General features: G+C 34.1%; 1 protein-coding gene across 3 annotated transcripts in view; it reads right to left on the bottom strand.

Annotated features, from left to right (window-relative positions):
• The window catches only part of dpp (decapentaplegic morphogen), a 236,968-nt gene that overhangs the window by 41,607 nt on the left and 170,120 nt on the right, over nt 1-25,241 (bottom strand). For 2 of the 3 annotated variants that reach the window (XM_075297308.1, XM_075297307.1), the window contains exon 3: nt 8,281-8,902. The gene's annotated coding sequence lies outside the window, so the exon portion shown is untranslated. Of the gene's footprint in view, nt 1-8,280; nt 8,903-24,260; nt 24,534-25,241 lie in introns of those variants that run through there. The other variant, XM_075297309.1, reaches the window with a different exon arrangement.

A 25,241-nucleotide genomic window follows, 5' to 3' on the forward strand; every position in this document is an offset into this window, starting at 1 on the left:
AATTCAATTGTTTATATCTTGTTTTTTTTTTATACTTTTAATGGGTAATTTTAACTTTTTTTGTTTCAAACACGTTAAAAACGGAGTAAGAATTCATAAAATGGTACAAATCATTTAAATTTTGTCGAAAAAAATGGTAAATCCAATCTGAAAAAATTGCGAATTTCTGAAAATATTTGAGGTCAAACGTTTCCGACAAGCGTTAGAATCCATTAGAAATTATAAAAATTATACAAATTATTTATTTGACAAGATATCACAGAATTTTTTAATTTACATCCAAAACAGTGAATTCGGATCACACCTAAAGAAGTTATGCAAATTCAGTGCAACAGCTGTTGAAATGGAAAACTTCCGTCCTATACCAAACCCATGTTAAATTCATCGCTTCTGCGTCAATTCTGCACAACTTCCGGATCCAAAAAGAACATTTTCATTACTTTTTGGCGACGCTTTTTTTGCTGGGTTATGCAGTTGCTAATGTTTTTAGAACAATCTTTTTGGTTCAACAGAAGAAAATTATCGAGAAGGTTCAGCGGTTAAAACTAGAAGTGCCCATATGTAATAGGTTAATGTGGTATCAAAATGGACTAAATAGTCTAAGTGAGCCTGACACTTAATAGGGCTTCCACTTTAACCCAACCTAACCTACGTGATATTTTGCACAGAGGCCAGAATTAATTAACTTAGTAAATTGTGAAATCGCCACTGCTAAATCAAAAACTTGGAAAAAATACTCCAATTTTGCCATACATGTAATAGATGTATATCGACCGATAAATCATAAATACACTTTTGCTAAGTTGCCTAAAAATTGGTTCAGATTTAAATATTTCCCATATTTTTTTACTAACATTGTGTTCCACCCCATGGTGTTAGCCGACTTAAATGTTAAGTCAATAGATTTTTTTTAGAAGTCTAACATATTTTATCCAGATCGGGTCAGATTCAAATGTATGTATTTGGGAATATAAACCTTTATATATATCACGCAACAAATTTGACGGATTTAATAGGGTATCGAAAATGTGCAACTACAAAGTGGGCAGGGTGTATATAGTAGGGTGTAATATAGTAGGTCCCACCCGAGTTTAGACTTTCCTTACTTATTTTAATTATTTTTTTTTTGTACACCAAAAGTCAACTAAATTAAAATAATCTAAAAAATGTCAACGGCAAACTAAATGGGTTTAAATTATGCAAAAACAAATTTACCCAGGGAACATGAAAACTAAATACATTATATCGTATAACAAAAGTAGAACAATAACAAATATCTGTTTTCATTGGTTTAACACTCAATGACCCCCAAAGCTCCCCATTCCTCTCGTTCAATATTGCAAAACTGTAAGAATATACCATTGTCATAAATTCCACAAAATGCAATGGCTACGAACACAAAAAAAAAACTAAAGATTGCTACTTTGATTGCAGCAATTAAAGAATACAAACTACATTCCCACCTATTAATTGGACACCTCGTTTGAGTCATGCGGAACACTTTTTGTTCACAATACCAAACATAAAGCAAAAACAAAAAAATGATAAGACAAAAGCAAAATTATGCTTAAACTGGCATAATTACGAAATCTGGTACATTTAATTTGAGATGCCGAAGAAAACCAAAATACACCGAAATTCAATTCAAAAAATCAATGACAAAACACATTCCGTTAAACAACCTCCCAAACCATGGATATACCCTCAGCCCCTAGAAGAAGTTGAAGACAAAGTGGATGGGTTTGTTGCCCATAGTCACCACAGGGCAGGGAGAAATACTCACAAATAATAAAATTTACAAAATAAAAATAAAACAAACAAACAAAAAAAAAACTCCCAAAAAATGCGGATAAAATATCACTAACAACGAAATAAAATGTAACTCTTAAATATATAAAATTTCGAGAGAAAAAAAAAACAAAACTGAAATAAAATTTTCAATAAAAGATGACCTAATACAAACAGACATACCGAAATATTTGGACATACGAACATATGTCCAATCCATCCAAAACAGTCCACCGGTCGTTTATTTGTCTGTCTGTCCGTCCATCCAACCGGCCATCCATCTAACCATCCATATATATATATATATATATATATATATATTTTTTTTATTAATACAAATATTTTTTTGAAGGTATAAACGCATAAACCTAATCACACATATTTATGTTCGGTAGTATGTCTGTAGACGTGTGTCCATATACATACATATGTATAATATGCTGATTTATATGATACAAAAAATATCAAATTACTATATTAACAACAATAACAAGATACACAGTAGAAACGTAAGAAGTCACACAAAAAAAAAAACCAAGAAGAAGAAGCAGAAATAACATAACTACAACAAAATTCAAACATTGTAAACTGAAAATATTTCAGATTGAGTTTATTATAATGTTGTCGTCCAATATTTGCCATCGCTCATCATCAAATGGCTAACTAGGTACGATGATGGTATATTGAGTTAAGAAAATTGAAGGAAACGTTAATTAATTAAATTCATTTTGACTTAATATACTTAATTTATTTTTGTATTTTTTTATACCCTAATCCACATACACTGTTAGAAAAATATGTTTTTCATATGTTCCGATATAAACAAAATGTGTTTCGGGCACAATTTTAAAACACAATATATTTAAGCGCAAACATGTAATGTTCCTAGACTAACACTAAATGTTTGGGACATCTATGTTAATATGTTAGAATATATTATGTTTGGGACATGAATGTTTCATAAAAATCATATGTGTGAATGCAAACATATATAAATTTACTAATTTCGACTAAACATACATATGTTGTGATATTTTATTCAAAGCGACAGAGAGAGTATAGAGAAAGAAATAGAGATGGAAACCGGGAGAGTTGACGAAAGATATCAACATAACACAGCGAGAGAATCAAAAGAGAGCGATTTCTGTGAAACCGCTTGTATGTTGTTTCGGAAAACTGTTTTATGATAAGGCCAAAAATTTGATATGCTTAAGTCTAAATATTATTTAATTTGAATAAAGAGAATGGACATTCGGAACCAAGAAAATAGACATTTGAAAAACAAACAGCATATGTTTCGACTTGAGAGCAGCATTTTATGTATGTGTGGACATGTGTTTTGTTTATCATTTTGGCATTATGGGCACAATTTTTTTCTTGGTTCGTTAAAAGAAATCAGGGGTCTTCATAAAAATAACGAAAGGGCACTATACTCTTTTTAGAGTTGGGACAGTAAAATGAAATAAGGAGGAAATAGTGAAAAATTACACAGTAAAATGTAAAAAAAAACAAAGTTTAGTTCCTCTTAATTAATAAGTAGTCCACGAGGAGTTGACGGTCACCTTCAAATATAAAAGCGGGCATTAAGTTCGAGTTTTGCAGCTAAAACAATTTAAAAAGTTTATTTTCTTTAAAATGAATTATTAAAGAAAAATAAAAGGCATTTTAGAGCGATGGTGTTAAATGCTAGTAAAAAACTGTTCACGCCTAAATAAATGTATGTTTATATTATAAAATTATTTATGTACGTTTATACTCGACTCCACGTTCTTCTTTTGTTAGAGTTTTTGAATTCCTTCCAAATTTTAAAGTTTTGTACCAAAAACAGTTTTTTGTTACAAAATTTTTATTTTTGCAAAAAAAAAAAATATTTCATCCAAAAATCAGTCAATTTCGTTTATATCAAGCTACTGTCTATAAATCTTTAATAACCCACATTTCGAAGTTTCATTATAAAAATTTAATATAGCATAAATATAAATGTGTAAATTAAAAAAAAAAAAAAGTTTTCGGTCGGAGCAGGGATTGAACCCACGACCCTTTGCATGCAAGGCAGACATGCTAACCACTGCTCCACGTGGCAAACAAATGTATGTTTCTGTTAAATAATGTTATGTTTGCATGGGCTCGTGGGCGCTGCAAACTATGCTATATAAATGTAACTTATAACGATAATTATCTGCTGGTGACCATAACAGCTACGTAGCCCAGTGGATAGTGTGTTGGCTTACAAACTGTATGGTCCTCGGTTCGATTCTCCGTGCAGGCGAAAGGTAAAATTTAAAAAAATTATAAAAGTGAATAATTTCTTCAACATTATTTGTATTACAGAAAAAGGTGCCAAGAACTAAAAAATTTCGTGGAAGTGAAAATTACGAGTATGTTAGGGAATGAGCACAATCGTCTTTGGGAAAAATTCTTCCAAGCATATAATATTTTTGGGCTCAAAATGCTTCCAAACATATAATATGTTCACATAAAACAAACATATTAATGTTTCGGCAGTATCCAATAATATATGTGCTTCCTGCAAAATATGTTTGGAACATATGTTAAAGAAGCGATTTTTTTTGAGGGTGTAGTAGTCAGGGTATAATAACTTTGATCTACCTAAAAATGTGCCTACCAGAAATATTGATTTTAGATCCCATAAAATAAATATATACCGATCGAGTTAGAATCACCTCCTAAGTCCATCTAGCGCTTGGTTTCCGTCTGTCCGTCATGTATTTGGCGTTCGCAGGATTCCGGTCGCAATTATTAACCGATTTTGATGAAATTTGGTATGTGGCGGTTTTTTGGTACAGAGACGAACGCTATTGAATTCGGATCAAATTTAGATATAGCACCCATATATATGTATCGTCCGATTTCGATATTTGGGGTCACATTACGTTTATTTACTAACCGATCGGCGTCAAATTTGCCGCAAAAGTAATCCAATTGGCCACCCTTTAAGCGTTCCAAATGTCATCGAAATCGGTTCAGATTTAACACTCTGAAAACCTGGAAGATTGCTATATTAACACATTAAAGTCAACATCTCATAACTGGACACCTCCCAAATGTGGACAAAATTTAGGTGACCGTGGGGAGCCACCGTGGTGCAATGGTTAAAGGGTGATACGGTCAAAATTTGGTCAAGGGAAAACGCGTGTAAATCGGTGAAATCGTTTATTTAAAAAATCAAATTAAATTTCTTTTTCAAGTTCAATTAGTATAAAATTCAGGAAAAATATTCAGTTAGGCTTTCGCTTTTCCAAATCCGAATTGCCAGGCCTCACGCTTGACTCCTGCCATCAGATTTTGTACAGCCACCTTGTCCACCTTCTTCGCCGCAGAAAGCCAGTTTGCCTTGAACTGCTGCTCGTCCTTAGCAGTTTTTTGGTCTTCTTTAGGTTCCGCTTGACAATAGCCCAGTATTTCTCAATTGGGCGGAGCTCTGGCGTGTTGGGAGGGTTCTTGGTTCCCAACCACCTGCACGTTGTTGGCGGCGTACCACTCCATGGCCTTTACCGTAATGGCAAGATGCCAAATCCGGCCAAAAGAGTACGGAACAACCGTGTTTCTTCAGGAAAGGCAGCAGACGTTTATCCAAACACTATTTCACGTAAATTTCTTGGTTGACAGTCCCGCAAGCTATGAAAATGCTGCTTTTCAAGCCACAGGTACAGATGGCTTGCCAAACCAGATATTTCTTTGCGAACTTTGACAGTTTTATGTGCTTGAAAATATCTGCTACCTTTCCCCTTCCTTTTGCCGTATAAAACTCCTGTCCCGGAAGCTGCTTGTAGTCGGCTTTGACGTAGGTTTCGTCGTCCATTACCACGCAGTCAAACTTCGTCAGCATCGTCGTGTACAGGAGTCACTACCTTCTTGTAAGTCGATAGTCCGGCTCGTTTTTTGGCTCGATGCACGGTTGTAGACGATACACCCAGCTTATTTGCGGCATCTCGGAGAGAGAGGTTAGGGTTTCGCTTGAAACTACCGGCAACTCTCTTTGTCGTCTCAGCGGCTTCCGGTTTTCGATTTCCCCCCGATCCAGACTTCCTGGCTGTCGACAAACGTTCCCCAAACACTTTAATTACATTTGTAACGGTTGATTTGGCAACTTTTAGCGATTTTGCCAGCTTTGCGTGCGAGTAGCTCGGATTTTCGCGATGCGCGAGCAAAATTTTGATACGATGCTCTTCTTGCTTAGACGGCATTTTGACAACAGAAGAGTGAATTCCAAAATCAAAATAGGAGCAGCATTCAGGTAAATGCAAAATTTAAACAAATACGTCAAGTTTATATTGACCAAGTTTTGACCGTATCACCCTTTAGCATGCCCGCCTTGCATACACAAGGTAGTGGGTTCGATTCCTGCTTCGACCGAACACCAAAAAGTTTTTCAACGATGGATAATCCCACCTCAGTAATGCTAATGACATTTCTGAGGGTTTCAAAGGTTCTCTGAGTGGTTTCAGTGCAATTTGGAACGCCGTTCGGACTCGGTTATAAAAAGGAGGTCCCTTGTCATTGAGCTTAACATGGAATCGGGCAGCACTCAGTGATAAGAGAGAAGTTCACCAATGTGGTATCAAAATGGACTGAATAGTCTAATTGAGCCTGATACATCGGGCTGCCACCTAACCTAACCTAGGTGACCGTGGGGTTCCACCTTTCGGAGGTTTCACTGTATATGTATTACCCGATTTTGCCAAATTTGCCCATAAGTTCCTTATTTATCAACCGATCTGACTTCAAGTTGGCCAAATCTAGTTTTCTATAGCACTTACTATATGTGCAAAAAAATCGGTTCCAATCGGTTCAGATTTAGCTATAGCTCCCATATATATGTATCGCCCGATTTTCACAAATTTGGCCATAAATCCCTTATTTATCCGACCGATCCTACTCAAACTTGGCTTACTCTAATCTTCTAAACGACTGACTCTATCTGCAAAATATCATCCAAATCGGTTCAGATTTAGATATAGCTCCCATATATATGTAGCGACCGCTTTTGAAAAATTTGTCCCTTATAACCTTATTATAGCCACCACCATATAATGGTGACGGGGGTATTATAAGTTTGTCATTCCCTTTGTAACACATCGAAATATCGATTTCAGACTATATAAAGTATATATATTCTTGATCAGGGAGAAATTCTAAGGCGATATAAGCATGTCCATCTGTCTGTCTGTCTATTGTAATCACGCTACAGCCTTCAATAATGGCGCTATCGTCGTGAAATTTGGCACAGATTCTTCTTTTGTTTGCAGGCAGGTCAAGTTCTAAGATGGACCTCCCGATTTTGGGTCTTGGGCTTATAAAAACTGTAGTTTTTATCCAATTTGCCTGAATTTGGATATCTAGAGGTATTTTAGAACCATAAAAAAGTGTACTGAAAATGGTGCCTATCGGTCCATGTTTTGGTATAGCCCCCATATGGACCGATTTTGCTTCTTGGGCGTCTAGAAAGTGTATTTTCTATGCGATTTGCCTGAATTTGGAAATCTAGAGGTATTATAGGACCATAAAGAGGTGTGCCGAAAATGGGGTGTATCGGTCCATGTTTTGATATAGCCCCCATATAGACCGATCTCCCGATTTTACTTCTTGGGCTTCTAGAATCCGTAGTATTAATCCAATTTACCTGAAATTTGAAATATTTAAATACTAGGACCCTAAGGACGTGTGCCGAAAATGGTGAGTACCGGTCTATGTTTTGAAAATGGTGAGTATCGGTACAGTTTTTAATATTGAAAATATACTGGCATTTTAGGCCCATAACAAAGTGTATATGATTTAGTTTTATCGGTCCATTTGGTAAGGCCTTCATATAGACCGATTCACTTATTGAGAGTATAGAAGGCTCGCTGGTCTGCTTGGGAAAATATCTGTCATCAAACTCCCCTGAAATTTTCAAAGGAAACTATTATATTTGATTCATGGTGGTGGGTATTTAAGATTCGGCCCGGCCGAACTTACTACTGTATATATCTAGACCCCAAGAAGTAAAATCGGGAGATCGGTCTATATGGGGGCTAAAGCAAAACATGGACCGATACACATCATTTTCGACGCACCTATTTGTGGTCCTAAAACACCTGCATGCTCCAAAACGAACGCAGTGTTTTTTATTGGCAAAGTTGTATTTTTAAATATAAATACATTTGTGTTGTGGCAAATGGTACTATAACTTTGCCACGTTTGCCCGCCCCCACCTATTTTGTTTAGCCTGAAGAAAACAACTGTAACAACAAAAGAAAACTTCGTTGATTTAAAATTTCGTTTCCCACAAAAGAAAACGAATTTTTGCCTGTGTGGCTTAATAGGCAAAATACTTTGTGAGTTTCATTCAACTGACGGCAGCCCTTCATAATTTGCACACTACTCTCGTAAGCCGTAGCCAAAGCCATAGTTGTCACTTAAATCGGGTTTAGTAGAAGGCTAACAAAAACGACAGTACAAAAAAAAAAAAACAATGTTGGAAAAACTCACCTCAGGTTGTTTGAAACAAAAGTTTTCGGTTACCGTGCAGTAGACCCCGATGATGATACGTGGTATATATGGGTGCATACATGTATGTCCGTATTGGCTGTGTCTCAACTGGTCAAAATAAATCTACTGGTGATAATGTTTAAATTACCAACAACCAAAAACTAATAACAAAGTTGAGGTGACTTCTTTGCTGCTTGGCTGCATTCAGAAGATACAGTTATGGAAATGTATCTTTTTTTTTCAGGTCTGTTCAAATTCCGTTTTACAGCGGCTGCGGTAGATATCAAATATTTTTGTTTGACAAACATTCACGTTGGCAACGGAGAGTAGCAACACCGCAACACTGCATTGCTAAAGACGAAGCTACTCAAGTTCATGCCATTTTTGGATTTAAGATCAAATCACACAACAACGCACACACAACACAATTTAACCAACATTGAATTTGGTTTTTGGTATCTTCGTTTCGACTATCGTTTGGTTTGTTGGGTGGCATGGGCATTTGAATGCTTAGGAATTTCGAGAATGTTGAAGAGTATTTTGAATTGTTGGATTTGTTTGTTGATCGAGATCGGGAAATTAAGACCGATTACTTCCGTTTTCTTGTAGCTATCACAAATCACTGCAAAGAAATGAAAGAGAAAACAGAAAAAAAAAACGAAACGACAATTTAGACCAAGTAAATATTTGGATAATTTATTAATATATTATGGAATTATGGAATTTTTCCCAGTTGCCCAAATTCGTTGGATTTAAACGCCTGATCTAGTTCGCATATCTCCGATAACATAATTTTTTTTTTTTTTTTGGTTTTTATTAAAAATAAATACACCTTGACTTGTAGTATTGACACTTTTCGAGTGAAAAGGTGAATTTTCAATAGGCACACAAACAACAAATAAACAAGGGCGTTTGACAATAAAATGTGTACAAACATATAAAGTTACAGCCATTCTTTATTATTACAAGTATGAAAAGGCCACTGTGACACGGGTTTTTTTTTCTAGGCAAACAAAATTTACAAATACGAAAAAATCTAGAATATAAGAATATTTCTTACAAATATGTATTTATAAGGAATCAAAATAATTAAAAACAAGTATAAACGTCCGACCAGGCCGAATATTATGTATCGCCTACTATGCGTATTGGTTTCTAAATTGTACCTTAGCCCATATGGAATCTATGTTAGATACAAAGACAGAATAAATAGTTATACAAGCCTTTTAAGTTCTTGATCCGTTTATATACTGAAAAAAATATTTACGTGATATTAAAGATTATGCAACCTAAATTTAAGAATGCGAAATTTACAAAACATTAAGGACAAATTTCTTTAAGATAATGAAATTTTAATTAAAAAAAAGTTTATAATCTTTACTTAAAATTTTTTCCATTAAAGTTAGGACACACATTTTGTAAATTTGCGTACCTCTATTAAAGTCGCATCTTTAAAGTAAAGAAACACATTTTTGATTTAAAGAAATTGCCCTTAAATTAACTGAAATATTGAAACTTTAGATTTAAGATAAAAATTATCACAATGGACTGAATAGTCTAAGTGAGCCTGAATCTTAATCGGGCTGCCACTTTAAGATAAAAATGCTTCAAATATAGGCCAAGACTTATTTTGAGGATTTAGCATCTTTGGTTTAAAGTTTTTTTTTTGAATTAGGAAAACATTTGTATACCCTCCACCATAGGATGGGGGGTATATTAACTTTGTCAATCCGTTTGTAACACATCGAAATATTGCTCTAAGACCCCATAAAGTATATATATTCTGGGTCGTGGTGAAATTCTGAGTCGATCTAAGCATGTCCGTCAGTCCGCCCGTCTGTTGAAATCACGCTAACTTCCGAACGAAACAAGCTATCGACTTGAAACTTGGCACAAGTAGTTGTTATTGATGTAGGTCGGATGGTATTGCAAATGGGCCATATCGGTCCACTTTTACGTATAGCCCCCATATAAACGGACCCTCAGATTTGGCTTGCGGAGACTCTAACAGAAGCATATTTCATCCGATCCGGCTGAAATTTAGTACATGGTGTTGGTATATGATCTCTAACAACCATGCAAAAATTGATCAACATCGGTCCATAATTATATATAGCCCCCATATAAACCAATCCCTCGATTTTGCTTGCGGAGCCTCAAAGAGAAGCAAATTTCATCCGATCTTGATGAAATTTGGTACATGATGTTGGTATATGGTCTCTAATAAACATGCACTGAAAAAAATATTGTCGTAAGGTCAAAGATTTCATGTCTTTAAAATACGAATACAAATTTTGCTTAGCATAGAAGACGCATTTCTCTAAAATAAAGTTATTTTCCTTGTCCAAAAGTCGATAAACTTTTCAATGAAGTCGTATTGTCCTTATAATTAAGTGATTTGACTTAAAAATGGGTATCTTAACATGAAAGAAAAAATTTATAGGCTAAGATCAACTTGACGTTAATAATTCAGAAAAATTCTTTAAATTTAATGAAATTGTCATTAAATTTGTTGTCTTTTTGCATCTTGAATACAAAGCAAAAAATCGTTCAAATATAGGACATGTTTTTCAAAACTTTATTTTAAAGAAGTTTTTTACTTCAAACATAGCATAATTTCTACTGGAAGTCGAGTCCTAATTTGGAAAATAAAGTTGCCGTTAACTCGTTTTTAAAGGACTTTGATAGCATATGAAGAAAAAAAGCTAAGAAAGCGAAAAATTAAAATTTGCTTCCTAGAAGCAAGTACACAAAACCTAAATTTAAAAGAGAATTGTGTCTTAAAAGTATCCTTACTTGTATTCTCCGCTTCTTTGGCTCGGAATCAATACCAAATTTTTTAAAGTAAAGACAAAATCTTTGGAACCGAGTATGCTTTTTTTTCAGTGTGCAAAAATTGGCCCACACCGGTCTACGAGCCTCAAAGAGCAGCAAATTTCATCCGATTCGGCTGAAATTTGATACATGATGTTAGTATATGGTCTCTAACAACCACGTAAAAATTGGTCCAAACCGGTCCATAATTATATATAGCCCCCATATAAACCAATCCTCAGATTTGGCTTGCGGAGCCTCTAAGAGAAGCAAATTTCATCCGATCCCATTGAAATTTGGAACATGGTGTTAGTATATGGCCGCTAACAACCATACCAGAATTGGTCCATATCGGTTCACAATATTGGTTGCCACTCGTGCCAAAAATAATCTACAAATATTTGTTTCTATAGAAAATTTTGTCAAAAGTTTATTTCTATAGCAAATTTTGTTAAAATTTTAGTTCTATAGAAAATTTTGTCAAAAGTTTATTTCTATAGAAAATTTTGTCAAACTAAATTATATACGTATTTAATCGGTCTTCTTTGATATAATATATACCACGTATGGACTTACTTACAATTTAGAAGACGGTGTTATGTTAGGCGGTTTTAAGATACCTTGCCATCGGCAAGCGTTACCGCAACTCAAGTAATTCGATTGTGGATGGCAGTGTTTAGAAGAAGTTGCTACGCAATCCATGGTGGAGGGTACATAAGCTTCGGCCTGACCGAACTTACGGCCGTTTATACTTATTTATCCGTTATAATTTGGATTTTTAAACTGGCATTGGTTTGTACGTGAGTACCTTTATAAATAAACCGCGAAAAGAGTGTGAAAATGCCATCCTAATTTTAATTTTATTGATCCTAGATTTAAGGCCAGATAGGTGGCTAAAAAATTTCTTTATTTTAAAGAAGCCGCATCTTTGGCTCGGAATCAATACCAAAATCCTTAAGGGAAGGTCAAAATCTTTGGATCCAAGTAAACTTTTTTTTTTTGTTGAGTGTATAGAGGAGCCAATTTTCGCGTGCTAGTGAGACAAATTACCACCGGATCGGATGAAATTTACTCCTCCAAATTTGAAGTCGTGGGGACTAAGAGTGCGATCTAGACTTTGAATACAAATATGTGTTCACAGACAGACAGACATGGCTAGTTAGACTCAGGAGCCGGTCTTGAGCATTATTACCAAAGATACACTACAAAAAATTTTACTTGGTTCCAAACATTTTGACCTTCGCTTAAGGATATTGGTATTGATTTCGAGCCAAAGATGCGGCTTCTTTAACATCAATACATTTTTCAGCGACCTATTTGGCTATAAAACTACACTCAAAAAAAAAGTTTACTTGGATCCAAAGATTTTGACCTTCCTTTAAGGATTTAAAATAACGAATTTTTTTCGACCTATCTGGCTTTAAATCTAGAATCTGTAAAATTAAAATTAGGATACAGATCTCATTTATGGAATTGTCATTCTATTTTACCGGTATATTAATAAAGCTATTCACGTGCAAATAAATGCCAGTTTATCCAAATCCAAATTATGACGGATACTCCATATATATAAAAAATAAAAAAATATTTTCCTAATTCAAAAAAAAAAAAAAAACTTTAAACCAAAGATGCCAAATCCTCAAAATAAGTCGTAGCCTACATTTGAAGCGTTTTTATCTTAAATCTAAAGATTCAATGTTTCAGTTAATTTATGGACGATTTCTTTAAATCAAAAATGTGTTTCTTTACTTGAAGGAAAATTTGCCTTAATTTAATGACATGCAACTTTAACGAAGGGGCAAATTTTCAAATTGTGTGTCCTGAAATTTAATGAAAAAAATTTTTGAAGCAAAGATTATAAACTTTCTTTTAATTAAAATTTCATTATTTTAAAGAAATTTATCCTTAATATTTTATAAATTGCGCTTCCTAAAATGTAGGCTTTTTTTAGTGTAGGATCAATAAAATTAAAATTAGAATAGAGATTTCATTTATCGAATTTGCATTCTCTTTTCGCTGTATATTAATAAAGCTATTTACGTACAAACAAATGCCAGTTTAGAAATCCAAATTATAACAGATACTTCAAAGTTAATAGCGATTTCTTAATTCCATAAAAAAAAAACTAACCCAAAGATGCTAAATCCTCAAAATAATATTTAGCCTATATTTGGAGTGTTTTTATGTTAAATCTAATGATTCAATATTTCAGTTAATTTAGGGCCGATTGCCATAAATCAAAACTGTGTTTCTTTACTTTAAGGAAAATTTGACTTAGTTCAAAGACATACTTATACGGAGGGACGCAAATTCCTAAAAAATTTTTTTGAAATAAAGATTATAAACATTATTTCAATTAAAATTTCATTATTTTTAAGAAATTTTTTCTTAATATTTTGTAATTGTCGCATCCTAAAATTTGGGTTGCATAATATTTAGTATATTTAAATTTTTTTTCAGTAAATATTTTTTTTAGTGTACCATGTGTCTATCTCGTCTTCTTCTGCGTGGACCAATGAAAATTAGCCCCAAAACCTGAATGAAATACGACCCCAAAAACTTATATTAAAAACCACAACAACACCAAATTTTTAGTTTTTTGTGGGAATTGACTTCATTTTATGTTTGTGGACCATTTGTATTACGAAAATAAATCCCAATATTTCACATGAAAATAAGACCCAATTTTCTTTTGACAATTTTGCGTGGACGGTCTTTGGTCGAGGTTTAAAACTAACTCCTATGAACAAATTGGGCTAATGTGATTTCCAACATATTCATTCTGGGTAACACATATTTATTTTTTTTCATAAAATGCCATACATTTTTCATCAGTTCGGGTTAATTTACAACCGGCCTTTTAAGTCAAAAGAGAAGAATATCGGTCCTAATTTTCTTTTGGGGACGATTTTCATGTTTCAGTTACATTTTGTTGGGGTTCATTTTAATGGGTCTCACATGCATTACGAAGCGCCAGCCCTCATTTGTGTCCTGTTTCATGTGGGTTTTGAGGCTCGTCTTCCAGGTACCCATTTTCTAGCTTAAAATTTTTGGATATAAGTAGCCGTCCGTCCGACCATCCGTTAAACCCACCCAATTATGTCCTTCGTTTGAACCAACCAAAAACTTTAGGCTTTATGACAACTCATAAAGATTGCCTCCTACCAATCCGACACACTATTTTGCGAAGCTCTGAAACACTTAATTTTTTTTTTAATTACTATTTCCTAAGAAATGATCGTATATAGGACTGAAGGTAATTTTTTTATGTATGTTATTTATTAAAAATATTAGTTTAATACTCAGCTACACTATATTTATATCTCACAATTGTGAGTTTTTTTTTTTGTTACTTTGGATTTTCTTCTAAATACTATAATCTTATTCCATTTCTCTAGCTCATAAATAAATAATTCCAAGATTTAGTTTACATATGAGATATCTCATTTCATAATGACCACATCTTCTCAGACATCCAGGTGTTCAATTATATTCGATTTAATTGTTGTTCTTTTCAATTCTTCGTTTATGATAATAAAATATTCAATTTGTATATTACTTATACACTATCTTCGTTGTTGTTGTTATTGCTTGTTGTAGATGTTTTGTTGGTTTTTTTATTATTGTATTTTCAATTTACAATCTACTGTTTTGTGGCTCTAGTTGATCGTTTTGTTGTTGTTGGAAAGAAAACATTTTTTTCCGCTTCTCTAAAAATTTTTTTACGAGCCATACATAACAAATTTATTTATTATTTCAATTAGTAAACGAACGTGAGTTGAACTACATTTTATTGATTTTCAAATTGGGCAGATTCCATTCAGATAGTTGTAACACTGCGGGAAAATTAAAAAGGTGCAGTGTAATAAGCAGCTGTGGTCCAAAGCTTGGAATTAAACTGAAGATTGTAAACATTTCTGTAAAATATGCATAGTATTGTAAGCAACGAGATTGTTCGTGAGTTTCCAGAATTTTCATGGGCCACAACACACATGTGGGAAATGTTCTCTTATAAATTAATTCTGATAGATTCTATGTTTAGCTCAATGATAGAAGAAGACCCGTTTAAAATAGTAGAGATGTACGTGACACGAAATTGTCGTGACACAGACGTGAACCTCACGAATGAAGTACGTGAGCATAAGTCAAATAAGTATTCTGTTCGTGAGTAAAAACTACGCTTACGAAAATAATCAAGATACCAAACATAATCCCGCTCACGAATTGTATTATTGCAGATTTCAATCATGCTCTAGTTTTTCCATCACGTTCACCAGGTAAAATGATCAGACAAATTTAGGATTGATTGATAATATTTAATGACGACTACCACATGATTCTCGTGGGTGAATAGTTTTCAACTCTCCAGACTATCTACATTTAAGGATTTTGATATTGAGTCTGAAGAAGCGACTTTTTATACCCTGCGCCACACTGTGGAACAGGGTATTATAAGTTAGTGCATATGTTTGCAACACCCAAAAGGAGACGAGATAGACACATGGTGTCTTTGACAAAAATGCTTAGGGTGGGCTCCTGAGTCGATATAGCCATGTCCGCCTGTTCGTCTGTCCGTGAACTAGAGGTGTGCACGTGACACGAAATTTTCGTGACTCACGAAAATTATCGTGACTCACGCGTGAGCCGTGAGTCACGATGGAGTCAATCTCGTGAGCGTGCGTGAGCGTGATCAAGCTGAAAATTTTCGTGCGTGAGCGTGAGTCACGAAAAAAAATTATTCGTGAATGTGCGTGAGTAAAAATGTTTGATAATTACACTCACGAAAACAAAATCACGCTCACGATTTGAATCACGATAACTACTTTAATCACGCTCACGATTTAAATCACGCTCACGATTTTAATCACGCTCACGATTTGAATCACGCTCACGACTTGTATCACGCTCACGATTTGAATCACGCTCACGAGTTGAATCACGATCTCGATTTGAATCACGATCACGATGTCAATCGCATGGATTGTGTAATAGTTTTTTTTCATTTAAAATTAATTGATTAAAAAAGTAATGTTGAAGCGCTGGTTTTCGGTGCAAAACCGAGTATAGTGCCGTTCCTTAAACAATAAAACCTTTTATAAAATATTGCTTTGTTTTTTTTTTCTAACGAAAATGAGAAATATTGTCGAAAAAGTGTACCATAAAACATTTGTAGATTAAATAAAATTCGATTAACGAGTAAAGTAGAAAGTCGGGCCGGGCCGACTACATCATACCCCAAATCACCCCTACTGAATTAGTGAACATTGTTTGTAGGGTATCAATGATATAGGTTTGGGAAAACCACATCTCCAGATTTAATAATATTACTGGGTACATGGGAGTTTTATCATAATCTGAACAGAAATGTCTTATATTAACATAGGAGTATAGTTGATTCTGAACCTACAGAGTTATTTAGTATGCTACTAATATTGAATCCTTTATTAAAAAAACTGGAAATCGCTCAATTAGTGTGGGTAATAAATTCAAATTTCTGAAAATAGGGTAATAGATTTATGTAATAGCTACATACAAGTCTCAATACGATCGGCTAATACATGTTTATTTGAAATTTGAGCAACATAGGTTAATAAATAAGAGTATTATGGTCAAATTTGGGAAAATCGATCGATGCATTTATATGGGAGCTATATCCATATATTGGTTGATACCACAGAGGGCTGCCTTGTGCTAAATTAGAGTAAGATCGGGTATTAGATAAGGCTACTATGGTTAGAAATAAAGTTACAAGGGGTACATTTTTCAAAAACGGGCGAAAAATATATATAAGAGCTATATCTAAATATGACCCGATTTGGATTATATTTTGCAGGTTTTGTTGATATTACAGGAGATTACCTTGTGCTAACTTTGAGTAAGATCGGTTAATAAATGAGGCCACAATGGTCAACAATAAGGTTATAAGGGGCAAATTTTGAAAATTGGGCGCTACATATATATGGCAGCTATATCCAAATCTGCACCGATTTGGATGATATTTTGCACATAGAGTCAGTGGATTACATTGTGACAAATTTGACGCCGATCGGTTAGTAAATGAGCGTAATCTGACCCCATTTATCGAAATCGGGCGATACATATACATATATGGGAGCTATATCTAAATTCAATAGCGTTCGTCCTTGTGCCAATAAAGAGCCACATACCAAATTTAATCAAAATCGGTTAATAATTGCGACCGGAATCCTGCGAACAACAAATACATGGACGGACGGACACCAAGGGCTAGATCAACTCAGGTGGTGATTCTGAGTCGATCGGTATATATGTATTTTAATTTCCATTAAGTTAGCATAGAACAATATTTTAGTTCATTCGTACTAAGAAGTATTCAAACTTTCAATTAAGCCAACTGCCTAAACATTTGAGAATAACAATTCGAAAATTACCAAGAAGTATTTATTTTTGTCATTACAAATAAGTCATTATAACTCACCGCAATGTAATGCAACGTGTAATGACAGCTTTACTCCTGGTAATGCCAATTCTAATGAGATGTGGTTGCCTAGTTTTTGCTGGGTATATATATTATTTATCGTCAAATTAGCATTTCTACAGTCGTGAATGTGCGTAAATACTTCACAAAATTTTTCGTGCATTTGTAACAATTCTCTGTCGCGAGTGTGAGCGTCAAGAACAATTTTCGTGCGTGAGTTTTGGAAAATAAATTCCTTCGTGAGTGTGCGTGAGCGCCTTGAAATTTTTTCGTGCGTGAGTGTGCGTGAGCAAAAAATTTCTTTCGTGAGTGTGCGTGAGCGTGAATGCCTCGAATTTTTTTCGTGCGTGAGTGTGCGTGAGTAGAATTTTTCTATCGTGAGTGTGCGTGAGCGTGATTTGTTAAAATAAATTCATTCGTGAGTGTTCGTGAGCCTGAGCGGTTCGAAAATTTTTCGTGCGTGAGTGTGCGTGAGTAAGATTTTTCTGTCGTGAGTGTGCGTGAGCGTGAGTAAAATATTACTCACGTGCACACCTCTACCGTGAATACATTTTTGTAACCAAGGGATTAGGTAGTAATTTAAGCCCAATCCACTTCGAATTTGGCACAAGTATGTGTTCTGGGTCAAAATAGAACCCTATTGATTTTGGAAGGAATCGGGTCAGATTTAGATATAGCTCCCATATATATCTTTCGCCCATATGCTCTTATACGGCCCTAGAAGCCTGAGTATTACCCCAATTTGGTTGAAATTTTGCACTAGGAGTACAATTAGTAGTATAGTCACATGTGCAAAATTTTTTTGAAATCGGTTCAGATTTAGATATAGCTCCCATATATATCTTTCGCCCGATATGGACTAATACGGTCCCAGAAGCCAGAGTTTTACTCCAATTTGGTTGAAATTTTGCACAGGGAGTAGATTTAGCATTGTAGCCATGCGTGCCAAATTTGATTGAAATCGGTTCAGATTTGTATATAGCTCCCATATATAGCTTTCGCCCGATTTACACTCATATGACCATAGAGGCCAATTTTTTACTCCGATTTAGTTGAAATTTTGCACAGGGAGTAGAATTAGCATTGTAGCTATGCGTGCCAAATTTTGTTGAAATCGGTTCAGATTTAGTTATAGCTCCCATATATAGCTTTCGCCCGATTTACACTCATATGACCACAGAGGCCACTTTTTTGCTCCGATTTAGTTGAAATTTTGCACAGGGAGTAAAATTAGCATTGTAGCTATGCGTGCCAAATTTGGTTGAAATCGGTTCAGATTTAGGTATAGCTCCCATATATAGCTTTCGCCCGATTTACACTCATATGACCACAGAGGCCAATTTTTTGCTCCGATTTAGTTGAAATTCTGCACAGGGAGTAGAATTAGCATTGTAGCTATACGTGCCAAATTTGGTTGAAATCGGTTCAGATTTAGATATAGCTCCCATATATAGCTTTTGCCCGATTTACACTCATATGACCACAGAGACCATTTTTTAACTCCGATTTAGTTGAAATTTTGCACAGGGAGTAGAATTAGCATTGTAGCTATGCGTGCCAAATTTGGTTGAAATCGGTTGAGATTTAGATATAGCTCCCCTATATATGTTTTTCTGATTTCGACAAAAATGGTCAAAATACCAACATTTCCCTTGTAAAATCCCCACTGCTTAGTCGAAAAGCTGTAAAAATGACTCTAATTTTCCTAAACTTCTTTTACATACATATCGAGCGATAAATCATAAATAAACTTTTGCGAAGTTTCCTTAAGATTGCTTCAGATTTAAATGTTTCCCATATTTTTTTTTTTTTTACTAACATTGTGTTCCACCCTAGCGCATTAGCCGACTTAAATTTTGAGTCTATAGATTTTGTAGAAGTCAAATTCTGTCCATATCGAGTGATATTTAAGAATCAAATTCTGTCCATATCGAGTGATATTTAAATGTATGTATTTGGGACAAACCTTTATATATAGCACCCAACACATTTGACGGATGTGATATGGTATCGAAAATTTAGATCTGCAAAGTGGTGCAGGGTATAATATAGTCGGCCCCGCCCGACTTTAGACTTTCCTTACTTGTTTTAAAATAAATATATAATTGAGGAAGGCAATAAAGTTATAAGTAGGTCACAGAATATTCCACTTTTAATTTTAGGATATGCTTACATACAAAGCCACCGTGGTGCAATGGTTAGCATACCCGCCTTGCATACACAAGGTCGTGGGTTCGATTCCTGCTTCGACCATACACCAATAAGTTTTTCAGCGGTAGATTATCCCACCTCAGTAATACTGGTGACATTTCTGAGTGTTTCAAAGCTTCTCTAAGTGGTCTGACTGCAATGTGGAACGCCGTTCGGACTCCGCTATAAAAAGGAGGTCCCTTGTAATTGAGCTTAACATGGAATCGGGCAGTACTCAGTGATAAGAGAGAAGTTCACCAATGTGGTATCACAATGGACTGAATAGTCTAAATGAGCCTGATACATCGGGCTGCCACCTAACTTTCATTCAAAATAAAATTCAATATTTTTTTTTTTTAACTCAATTCAAATTTTAATTAGAAGTGGAGACAAAATTCAATTAAAAATTTAATTGACATAGTTATTTTTTTTTCTCAGTCGCAGCAGATAAATGTTCGTTTAAAATTCCAAGCTACAACAGACCCTTCAAAATAAAACATTTCATTGAGCAGAAAAACATTTAAATCATCGATGCAACGCACAAAAAAAAATTCTTTCCCATGAAAAGATATATCAGAAAACTGGAAGATTTATTTTAGTGGAAACAGTGTTTCTTCAATTTAAATAAATAGTGACTTAAATAAATAATCTTTAAGTTAACAGAGTATTGAATTTTTGCATTTAAAACAATATTTCAAACTTTAATTTCAAACAAAAAAAATACTTCAAATATAAGTTCGGATATATTTTGGTTTAAAGATTGTTTGAAATTAAAAAAGTCATATATCACTTTGAAATATGTGTTAAAATTTGGATTTTTAAACTGAAATTTATTTGTATGTAAATACCCTACGGGAAATGGATCAACCACAGAACCGGTACAGGACTAGTCCCTGGTGTGTATGGACCAGTCTCAATTCTGATCAAAACGTCATTGACGGGGTAAATTTACATTTTAGGACGCGTCTTGGACTCATCCCAAAGAACACGCCCTGGGACAATTTAGCAGGAGCACGCCATAGACAGGTCCTCAGGAACCAATCGCGGACAAACTCTTAGAAATCTGTTTCAATTTGGCCTCTTAATCGAACCCGAAATGAAAAAAAAAAACAAGTATATACGGCCGTAAGTTCGGCCAGGCCGAAGCTTATGTACCCTCCACCATGGATTGCGTAGAAGCTTCTTCTAAACACTGCCATCCACAATCGAATTACTTAAGTTGCGGTAACGCTTGCCGATGGCAAGGTATCTTAAAACCTCCTAACACCGCCTTCTAAATTGTATGTAAGTCCATACATGATATATATTAAATCAAAAAAGATCGATTAAATACGTATATAATTCAGTTTGACAAAATTTTCTATAGAAATAAAATTTTGGCAAAATTTTCTATAGAAATAAAATTTTGACAAAATTTTCTATAGAAATAAAATTTTAACAAAATTTTCTATAGAAATAAAATTTTCACAAAATTTTCTATAGAAATAAAATTTTCACAAAATTTTCTATAGAAATAAAATTTTGACAAAATTTTCTATAGAAATAAATTTTTGACAAAATTTTCTATAGAAATAAATGTTTGACAAAATTTTTTATAGAAATTAAATTGTAACAAAATTTTCTATAGAAATAAAATTTCAATAAAAATTTTCAATAGAAATAAAATTTTAACAAAATTTTCTATAGAAATAAAATTTTGACAAAATTTTGTATAGAAATAAAATTTTGGTAGATTTTGGCTCGAGTGGCAACCATGATTATGAACCGATATGGACCAATTTTGGTATGGTTGTTAGCGGCCATGTACTAACACCACGTATCAAATTTGAACCGGATCAGATGAATTTTGCTCCTCCAAGAGGTTCCGGAGGTCAAATCTGGGGATCGGTTTATATGGGGGATATATATAATTATGGACCGATATGACCCAATTTTTGCATGGTTGTTAGAGACCATATACTAACACCATGTGCCAAATTTAAGCCGGATCGGATGAAAATTGCTTCTCTTTGAGGATCCACAAACCAAATCTGGGAATCGGTTTATATGGGGGCTATATATAATTATGGACCGATGGGGTACAATTTTTGCATCGGTGTTAGAGGCCATATACCAACACCATGTACCAAATTTTAAACAGATCGGATGAAATATGCTTCTCTTATAGGCTCTGCAAGCCAAATTTGGGGGTCCGTTTATATGGGGGCTATATATAATTATGGACCGATATGGACCAATTTTTGCATGGTTGTTAGAGACCATATACTAACACCATGTGCCAAATTTAAGCCGGATCGGATGAAAATTGCTTCTCTTTGAGGATCCACAAACCAAATCTGGGAATCGGTTTATATGGGGGCTATATATAATTACGGACCGATGTGGACCAATTTTTGCATGGATGTTAGAGACCATATACCAATACCATGTACCAAATTTTAGCCAGATCGGATGAAATATGCTTCTCTTATAGGCTCTTCAAGCCAAATTAGGGGGTCCGTTTATATGGGGGCTTACGTAAAAGTGGACCGATATGGCCCATTTGCAATACCATCCGACCTACATCAATAACAACTACTTGTGCCAAGTTTCAAGTCGATAGCTTGTGTCGTTCGGAAGGTAGAGTGATTTCAACAGACGGACGGACGGACGGACGGACATGCTCAGATCGACTCAGAATTTAACCACGACCCAGAATATATATACTTTATGGGGTCTTAGAGCAATATTTCGATGTGTTACAAACGGAATGACAAAGTTAATATACCCCCCATCCTATGGTGGAGGGTATAAAAACTTTTGAAATATGTCGTTATTCAGATAATTTTATTTCAATAAATGTGAAAATGCTTGATATTAGATTAAGATTTTAATATCAAGCAAGTACGGAAATAAATAAATTACGACTATTTAAAAATTGCAACTAACTGGAGCACAGATACCAGTTCTGTGATAGGTCCGTCAGTGGCAATTTGCACCAATTTCCCGTAGGGTAGCAAAAAGAGAATGAAAATTCGATAAATTTAAACTAATTTTAATTTTATAAAGAATAGATTTAAATTTTTACCTCATCATCTTTGGCTCTGAATCAATACCAAAAAACTCAATGGAAGATCAAAATCTTTAGATCCAAGTAAACTTTTTTGTTGAGTGTGTGTGTGTGTACAATACATACAGACAGGTGATGAAAAAATTATATAATATAAAAAATTGGCAAACAGAAGCGGTCAAAATTTTCGTCATACACGCAAAGAAAAAAAACGTTTGGAAAACGTGTACCGAAAACGTTTTTCTTTTGTTAGAGTTTTCTGAATTGCTTCGAAAATTTTTAACTTTTATCACCAAAAAAATTCGTTTGTTACAAAATTTTTATTTTTTTCAATAAAAAAAGTTATATTTGAAACAACAACACAGTCCATTTCGTTTATATCAAACACTGTTCTTTTCTGACTTTAGTGCTTTAATAAGACACATTTTACAGTTCAAAATTTAATATAGTACAATGTAATGTTGAACATTTTTTCGGAATCTTTCGAACATATCTGGAATATATGTAAAAAAACGAACAAACAAAAAAACTTTGGTCAAAGCAGGGATCGAACCCACGACCCTTGGCATGCAAGTCGGACGTAGCAACCACTGCTCCACGGTGCCAAACTAAATGTTTGTTTCTGTTAAATAAACTTTGTTTATTCGGTTCGTGGGCGCCGCAAGCTATGCTATATAAATATAACTTATATGGATAATTATCTATTGATGATCATAACAGGTACATAGCTCAGTGGTTAGTGTGTTGGCTTACAAAGTGCTTGGTCCGCGGTTCAATTCTCCGTCCAGGCGAAAGGTAAAAAATTTTAAAAATTTATAAAATCGTATAATTTCTTCTACATTGTTGGTATTACAGGAAAAGGTGTTATGAACTAAAAAACCTCGTGGATGTGAGAAAGATGTGAGGGAAAATGCAATTATCAAGAAAACAATGATTTTTTTTTTGAGTTAGTCTTTATGAAATTATTTTTACATCCTGGAAAAGAATAAACGTTTATCACAAAAAGTATATACTTTTCTTCCAAATACACTTCCTTAAGGCGAAAAGCAAATGAGAAACGAAGTTTGTTTGTCTAAAATTTCGTTTGGGAGGAAAGAATTATTTTTTTGGGTGTATAAAGGCTAAGATTTATTTATGTTCACATACTTAAGTAAAGGATACATTAATGGATATGTTGAATTTAATTTACTTTGTTGCTAAAATAATGACAACATTTTTTTATGTTTTAAACTTAAAACAACAACTGTATACTAAATCTGCTTTATTGTAATTGTATTGTTTTTTTTTTTTTTTTTTTTTTGGTTTGTTAAAAAATAAGCACAAGGAATTTTTATCTAAGGAGAATTATATTATATTAAGATGTTTATTTTTCTATAGAACTAAAACACATTTTTGTGGTCACAAATATTATATAATTAATTTGTAATTCTTCTTTTTTTAATTTCTAGTTTTTAAAATATTTTTTATTACTTTTTAGGTTGGATGCATTTTGCCGAAGTCACACATTTTATTATCTTCAATGTAATTTTCGTATATCTTTGAAGTTTACGATTTATTTTCGATTCAAAACTCTTGCGCTTAGTTTCATTATTAGACGTATGTATTTTGGGCTTTCAATTCGTTTTTTTTTTTAATTTGTAATTTATGTTTATTCATTGTATTGTCGCTATCGGTGTTCTTATTTTATTTAGTATTTATTTTATTTAATTATCTTTTGCTCTCTCAAAATGAAAACAACAATAAATATCAGTTAGTTGGTAGTAGAAGAAAAACAAAAAAAAAAAACAAATTTTGTTTTAAACTCGTTCATTGCCGTAGAACGACTAAACAAACGCCTTTCTGTCTACCTGAAACAAAAAGCCAACACACATACACGCACATCTATACAAAATTCATACATGCAAACACAACGAAGACGAGAAGGAAGAAGAAGAAGACGACGGCGATCAAAAACCCAATATTCCACTAGGCAGAGGCACACTGGCTGGCATCATAGAGATAATACAGGGCCCCACACTTATACACCATCAACATTCCACGACGATGCGGCGACGATCGCATTTACAACCGATCTCCTACAAGACTTTATAAAGTGATCGCACACACACACACGTACACTCAGCCAAACATGCCATCAGCAAAAACATATCGCGCATTATAGTATCTGCCGAAAGTCACAAACACCTGTATACCACATCAAAACTTAAAGCATGCGAACGATCGATCGATCGATTGTTTCGTTATTTCATCTTCCACCATAAAGTCTGTTCGATCGGACTGTCTGAAAAATCTGAATAAAAAAAAAAATAGTCCATACTCTACGCTACACCTCTCTCGGGTCCGGGCTTTGCCTGGCATGGCATGGCTAACAAAGTAGCTGTCTGACAGAGCTCTTAACTCAAATCGGAGTAGACCGAACGACCACAAACAACAAAATCATTAAAAATTTAA

The sequence above is a fragment of the Haematobia irritans genome, chromosome 2 (genome assembly GCF_050003625.1).
Source record: "Haematobia irritans isolate KBUSLIRL chromosome 2, ASM5000362v1, whole genome shotgun sequence".
NCBI lineage: Eukaryota > Metazoa > Arthropoda > Insecta > Diptera > Muscidae > Haematobia > Haematobia irritans.